We start from the raw sequence: 8,218 nt of genomic DNA, 5'->3' as shown, positions 1-8,218 counted from the left end.
GGTGAACCAAAGATGTTACTGGTGAACCAGTGATGTTACTGGTGAACCAGTGATGTTACTGGTGAACCAGAGATGTTACTGGTGAACCAGTGATGTTACTGGTGAACCAGTGATGTTACTGGTGAACCAGTGATGTTACTGGTGAACCGGAGATGTTACTGGTGAACCAGTGATGTTACTGGTGAACCAGAGATGTTACTGGTGAACCGGGGATGTTACTGGTGAACCGGGGATGTTACTGGTGAACCAGAGATGTTACTGGTGAACCGGGGATGTTACTGGTGAACCGGGGATGTTACTGGTGAACCAGAGATGTTACTGGTGAACCGGGGATGTTACTGGTGAACCGGGGATGTTACTGGTGAACCAGAGATGTTACTGGTGAACCAGAGATGTTACTGGTGAACCGGGGATGTTACTGGTGAACCAGAGATGTTACTGGTGAACCAGAGATGTTACTGGTGAACCGGGGATGTTACTGGTGAACCAGTGATGTTACTGGTGAACCAGAGATGTTACTGGTGAACCGGGGATGTTACTGGTGAACCGGGGATGTTACTGGTGAACCAGAGATGTTACTGGTGAACCAGAGATGTTACTGGTGAACCGGGGATGTTACTGGTGAACCAGTGATGTTACTGGTGAACCAGAGATGTTACTGGTGAACCAGGGATGTTACTGGTGAACCAGTGATGTTACTGGTGAACCAGTGATGTTACTGGTGAACCGGGGATGTTACTGGTGAACCAGAGATGTTACTGGTGAACCGGGATGTTACTGGTGAACCAGAGATGTTACTGGTGAACCAGAGATGTTACTGGTGAACCGGTGATGTTACTGGTGAACCAGAGATGTTACTGGTGAACCGGTGATGTTACTGGTGAACCAGAGATGTTACTGGTGAACCGGTGATGTTACTGGTGAACCAGAGATGTTACTGGTGAACCAGAGATGTTACTGGTGAACCGGGGATGTTATTGGTGAACCGGGGGATGTTACTGGTGAACCAGAGATGTTACTGGTGAACCAGAGATCTTTCTCCCCCTCGTCCGTAATGTTATCTGTGAAGCAGCGAGGTTTAGCACTGTTATGCCTCTGTTGCGTCTTTGCGTTTTGTTTTTGGCTTGACTCCTTAGCTCTCTGTTCTGTTGGTTCACTTTCTGTTGTCTTCTGTTGGTTCTAGAGTGGTTTTAGCTTGTTTTCTTGAGACGCCCCTTATAACCGTTTTCTTTAAAAGCAAATAATCTGAAGTAGGAGAATGGTAGATGGTAGACTATGCTAAAGCGATGCATGTTTCTGATTTTTGTATAATTTATTATTTATTTATTTATTCAAGAGTTTATACATTTTTTTAAAGCCATTAACATGTATAGCGTTTCATGCAGGTTCTTAGTCTTATTTTTTTATCTGGAATACGGCTCAGCAAATCGTTTAAAAACGTATCTATTAACTGCTGGGTGAACAGAGAGTATAGTTATGGATTGGTGCCCAGTCAATCCTCCCCGGCCAGGATACGAACCCTGACCAAATCAAATTCCTAAAGTTATCCTGTATATATACACACAATACAACATGGAAGGTTTATTAAACTACATCTTAAAGGACTATATAGAATAGCTATAGGCTATATCTATCCTCCTCTATAACATGGAACTGCTATAGAGAGAGGAATCACTATATTACGTATTCGGGATCGCCATAGACCGTGCTGCTTGGAATTTTCTGTTCCAATATTATACACGAGGTTGTCAGAAGGGGACTTGAGCGCCTCTGACGGTCAAGGGGTCAACTAGGGTGTCAAAACTTGACAGTTTTGACATTATGTTCGTCAATGAGTTAGTTACGAACCTGGGGCCAGATTCATGAAGCAGTTACGCCAGCACTTACGAACCTGGGGCCAGATTCATGAAGCAGTTACGCAAGTACTTACGAACCTGTCCATCTTTTCTCAATCTTTGGCGGCTGTGTTTACAATTATTAAACAGTTAATGAGCTCCGAAGCACCAGGAGGCTGTTTATAACAATAACAACAGTTGATTGGCAAGTTTTCATACTTGTAAACTGTTTAATAAATGTAACCAAAGCCGCCGCCAAAGATTGAGGAAAGATATACACGAAAGATATATGCACGAATCTGGCCCCAAAGGAACCAGATTCACGAAGCAGTTACGCAAGCACTTACGAACGAGTACATCTTTCCTCAATCTTTGACGGCTTTGGTTACATTTATTAAACAGTTTACAAGTATGAAAACTTGTCAATCAACTGTTGTTATTGTTATAAACAGCCTCCTGGTGCTTCGGAGCTCATTAACTGTTTAATAATTGTAAACAAAGCCGCCAAAGATTGAGAAAACAGATGAACAGGTTCGTAAGTGCTCGAGTAACTGCTTCGTGAATCTGGCTCAAGGTTAGTTGCAGACGAAGCGGCTGCCAGCGAAGATACAATTAACCGTGAGTACAATCAATCGAATGTTAGAGAAATAATTGTTAATTCTCAGACCAAATATTGAATGTTGTGAATTCCCTTCTGAACATAATTTAATGTTATTCCCTGTTCTTCATACACGGGGGGAGGGGGGTGACTGGTGTACCCCCTGGTTTGGTCATTAGGGCTCTAAGTGGACCCCATACCCATCCTGTGGGTAGTAGTGGACCCCCATACCCATCCTGTGGGTGGTAGTGGACCCCATACCCATCCTGTGGGTAGTAGTGGACCCCATACCCATCCTGTGGGTGGTAGTGGACCCTCATACCCATCCTGTGGGTGGTAGTGGACCGCATACCCATCCTGTGGGTGGTAGTGGACCCCATACCCATCCTGTGGGTGGTAGTGGACCCCCATACCCATCCTGTGGGTGGTAGTAGTCCCCATACCCATCCTGTGGGTGGTAGTGGACCCCCATACCCATCCTGGGGGTGGTAGTGGACCCCCATACCCATCCTGGGGGTGGTAGTGGACCCCATACCCATCGTGTGGGTGGTTTTGGACCCCATACCCATCCTGTGGGTGGTGGTGGACCCCCATACCCATCCTGTGGGTGGTAGTGGACCCCATACCCATCATGTGGGTGGTAGTGGACCCCCATACCCATCCTGTGGGTGGTAGTGGATCCCATACCCATCCTGTGGGTGGTAGTGGACCCTCATACCCATCCTGTGGGTGGTAGTGGACCCCATACCCATCCTGTGGGTGGTAGTGGACCCCATACCCATCCTGTGGGTGGTAGTGGACCCCATACCCATCCTGTGGGTGGTTTTGGACCCCATACCCATCCTGTGGGTGGTAGTGGACCCCATACCCATTCTGTGGGTGGTAGTGGACCCCCATACCCATCCTGGGGGTGGCAGAGGACCCCATACCCATCCTGGGAGTTGTATAGTGGACCCCATACCCATCCTGTGGGTGGTAGTGCACCCCATTCCCATCCTGTGGGTGGTAGTGCACCCCATACCCATCCTGTGGGTGGTAGTGCACCCCATACCCATCCTGGGGGGTGGTTGCGGACCCCATACCCATCCTGTGGGTGGTAGTGGACCCCATACCCATCCTGTGGGTGGTAGTGCACCCCATACCCATCCTGTGGGTGGTAGTGCACCCCATACCCATCCTGGGGGGTGATTGTGGGCCCCATACCCATCCTGGGGTGGTAGTGAACCCCCATACCCATCCTGTGGGTGGTAGTGGACCCCATACCCATCCTGGGGGGTGGTTGCGGACACCATACCCATCCTGTGGGTGGTAGTGCACCCCATACCCATCCTGTGGGTGGTAGTGTACCCCATACCCATCCTGGGGGGAGATTGTGGGCCCCATACCCATCCTGGGGTGGTAGTGAACCCCCATACCCATCCTGTGGGTGGTAGTGCACCCCATACCCATCCTTTGGGTGGTAGTGGACCCCATACCCATCCTGGGGGTGGTAGTGGACCCCATAACCATTCTGGGATTGGTAGTGGGCCCCATACCCATCATGGGGGTGGTAGTGGACCCCCATACCCATCCTGGGGGGTGGTAGTGGCCCCCATACCCATCCTGTGGGTGGTAGTGGACCCCCATACCCATCCTGTGGGTGGTAGTGGACCCCATACCCACCCTGGTGGTGGTAGGGGACCCCATACCCATCCTGTGGGTGGTAGTGGACCCCATACCCATCCTGTGGGTGGTAGTGGACCACCATACCCATCCTGTGGGTGGTAGTGGACCCCCATACCCATCCTGTGGGTGGTAGTAGACCCCATACCCATCCTGTGGGTGGTAGTGGACCCCCATACCCATCTTGTGGGTGGTAGTGGACCCCATACCCATCCTGTGGGTGGTAGTGGACCCCGTACCCATCCTGGGGGTGGTAGTGGACCCCATACCCATCCTGGGGGTGGTAGTGGACCCCATAGCCATCCTGGGGGTGGTAGTGGACCCCACACCCATCCTGTAGGTGGTAGTGGACCCCATATGCATCCTGGGGGAGGTAGTAGACCCCCATACCCATCCTGTGGGTGGTAGTGGACCCCCATACCCATCCTGGGGGTGGTTGTGGACCCCATACCCATCCTGTGAGTGGACCCCCATACCCATTCTGGGGGTGATAGTGGACCCCCATACCCATCCTGTGGGTGGTGGTGGACCCCCATACCCATCCTGGGAGTGATAGTGGACCCCCATACCCATCCTGTGGGTGGTGGTGGACCCCCATACCCATCCTGGGAGTGATAGTGGACCCCCATACCCATCCTGTGGGTGGTAGTGGACCACATATCCATCCTGGGGGTGGTAGTGGACCCCCATACCCATCCTGTGGGCGGTAGTGGACCCCATGCCCATCCTGGGGGTGGTAGTGGACCCCCATACCCATCCTGTGGGTGGTAGTGGACACCACAACCCATCCTGTGAGTGGTAGTGGGCCCCATACCCATCCTGTGGGTGGTAGTGGGCCCCATACCCATCCTGTGGGTGGTAGTGGACCCCATACCCATCCTGTGGGTGGTAGTGGACCCCATACCCATCCTGTGGGTGGTAGTGGACCCCCATACCCATCCTGTGGGTGGTAGTGGACACCACAACCCATCCTGTGAGTGGTAGTGGGCCCCATACCCATCCTGGGGGTGGTAGTGGACCCCATACCCATCCTGGGGGTGGTAGTGGACCCCATACCCATCCTGGGGGTGGTAGTGGACCCCATACCCATCCTGGGGGTGGTAGTGGACCCCATACCCATCCTGGGGGTGGTAGTGGACCCCCATACCCATCCTGTGGGTGATAGTGGCCCCCATACCCATCCTGTGGGTGGTAGTAGACCCCCATACCCATCCTGGGGGTGGTAGTGGACCCCCATACCCATCCTGGGGGTGGTAGTGGACCCCCATACCCATCCTGGGGGTGGTAGTGGACGCCCATACCCATCCTGGGGGTGGTAGTGGACCCCCATACCCATTCTGGGGGTGGTAGTGGACCCCATACCCATCCTGGGGGTGATAGTGGACCCCCATACCCATCCTGTGGGTGGTAGTAGACCCCCATACCCATCCTGGGGGTGGTAGTGGACCCCCATACCCATCCTTGGGGTGGTAGTGGCCCCCATACCCATCCTGTGGGTGGTAGTAGACCCCCATACCCATCCTGGGGGTGGTAGTGGACCCCATACCCATCCTGTGGGTGGTAGTGGACCCCCATACCCATTCTGGGGGTGGTAGTGGACCCCATACCCATCCTGGGGGTGGTAGTGGACCCCATACCCATCCTGGGGGTGGTAGTGGACCCCATACCCATCCTGTGGGTGGTAGTGGACCCCCATACCCATCCTGTGGGTGGTAGTGGACACCACAACCCATCCTGTGAGTGGTAGTGGGCCCCATACCCATCCTGGGGTTGGTAGTGGACCCCATACCCATCCTGGGGGTGGTAGTGGACCCCATACCCATCCTGGGGGTGGTAGTGGACCCCATACCCATCCTGGGGGTGGTAGTGGACCCCATACCCATCCTGGGGGTGGTAGTGGACCCCCATACCCATCCTGTGGGTGATAGTGGCCCCCATACCCATCCTGTGGGTGGTAGTAGACCCCCATACCCATCCTGGGGGTGGTAGTGGACCCCCATACCCATCCTGGGGGTGGTAGTGGACCCCCATACCCATCCTGGGGGTGGTAGTGGACGCCCATACCCATCCTGGGGGTGGTAGTGGACCCCCATACCCATTCTGGGGGTGGTAGTGGACCCCATACCCATCCTGGGGGTGATAGTGGACCCCCATACCCATCCTGTGGGTGGTAGTAGACCCCCATACCCATCCTGGGGGTGGTAGTGGACCCCCATACCCATCCTTGGGGTGGTAGTGGCCCCCATACCCATCCTGTGGGTGGTAGTAGACCCCCATACCCATCCTGGGGGTGGTAGTGGACCCCATACCCATCCTGTGGGTGGTAGTGGACCCCCATACCCATCCTGGGGGTGGTAGTGGACACCATACCCATCCTGTGGGTGGTAGTGGACCCCATACCCATCCTGGGGGTGGTAGTGGACCCCATACCCATCCTGGGGGTGGTAGTGGACCCCATACCCATCCTGTGGGTGGTAGTGGACCCCCATACCCATCCTGTGGGTGGTAGTGGACCCCATACCCATCCTGGGGGTGGTAGTGGACCCCATACCCATCCTGTGGGTGGTAGTGGACCCCATACCCATCCTGGGGGTGGTAGTGGACCCCCATACCCATCCTGTGGGTGGTAGTGGACCCCCATACCCATCCTGTGGGTGGTAGTGGACCCCCATACCCATCCTGTGGGTGGTAGTGGACCCCCATACCCATCCTGTGGGCGGTAGTGGACCCCATACCCATCCTGTGGGTGGTAGTGGACCCCATACCCATCCTGGGGGTGGTAGTGGACCCCATACCCATCCTGGGGGTGGTAGTGAAGGTTACCAGTGTCTAAAGAAAGCCTAATAAACTGTTTTTACGTAACGGAAAAAATGTGTAAATAAGTTTTTAAACTTAACTTTTCTAATGTTAACTCTCTCTCGTCCTCAGGTCCGGCCAGCTTCCGCCAGACAAGAGATGTCATCTCCGACCGGATGAAAGAGGCTCTGCTTCTCAGGTCCAAGTTCTTGCTTGCTGATAACTCCTCGAGCAGATTCTCTACTCAAAACCTTGAATTTCAATAATAAATTTGTACCTCAAACACTGGCATTTTTATCCTACCTTGTTTAATGTGATTTGTACTGCTGGGTACAATGTTCTTGCGGCCCGGTCTCTGTTTATAGGGTGTTAGATGATGCTAATCCCACAACCTGGATCTGGTTTAGTTTAGAACTAGATTTTGGAGTCTGACTTATCCCTAACTCTCTGTACATCATCTTTTATTCAGTAATGCCACTGAAACTTGACATTGTGTGGTAAGCACTCTTGGTTAGTACTGACAAGTCTTGCCAAGAGTCAAGTCTAACTGCCTCGTATGACAGCCCTACAGTAGTTAACCTGGTCTTAATTATCAATAGGGGCTATGAAACCACTCATTAGCTCCACTAATAGGCTCCACGGATCAAATTATCTGGAGACGTGACCTATAGAGGTTTAGTTTCCAGTTAAATTAGATTAAAACTTTACTCCAGATGGCACTAAGTTCTAATTTAATCAGATATTAATTATCAAAAGAAGGCACCAAGCCGGGAAGGCTATGTAGCACCGTCACATGTGAGGAATAATCAGAGATATCACTAAGGTTGCCAATAACTACCTCAAATAAGCAACCCGTTCTCGCAAATTTAATAAGTCAATAGTGACTTATTAAATGTGCATAGGTGACATAACATAATACACTTAAAAAGATTCATAGAAAACACCGACCTTACCTAACCTTGTTAGTATCTTAAGATAAGCATCTTATTGCTTCGTAATTACAATTATTACCTAACCTATAATAGGTATAGGTTAAGTAATAATTGTAATTACGAAGCAATAAGTATGCTTATCTTAACATTATGAAGGTTAGGTAAGGTCAGTGTTTTCTATGAAGCTTCTCAAGGTAAACTAGTATGTTTAGTATGTCACATATGCACGTATTTAATAAGTCAAAATTGACTATACGAAAGTGCGAGAACGGGTTGAACATCTATGTTAACTTCTGCGCTATACAGGAAGGTGCTGCCATTCACCGGGAAGCAGCGAAGTCTCGTAAATACGGAGACCCTTATATCTACAATTTTGTCCCCATTGCCTCTGACAC

The sequence above is a fragment of the Procambarus clarkii genome, chromosome 46 (assembly GCF_040958095.1).
Source record: "Procambarus clarkii isolate CNS0578487 chromosome 46, FALCON_Pclarkii_2.0, whole genome shotgun sequence".
Taxonomy (NCBI): Eukaryota; Metazoa; Arthropoda; class Malacostraca; order Decapoda; family Cambaridae; genus Procambarus; species Procambarus clarkii.
The sequence above is the reverse complement of the archived record's forward strand: the minus strand, read 5'-3'. Positions refer to the sequence as shown.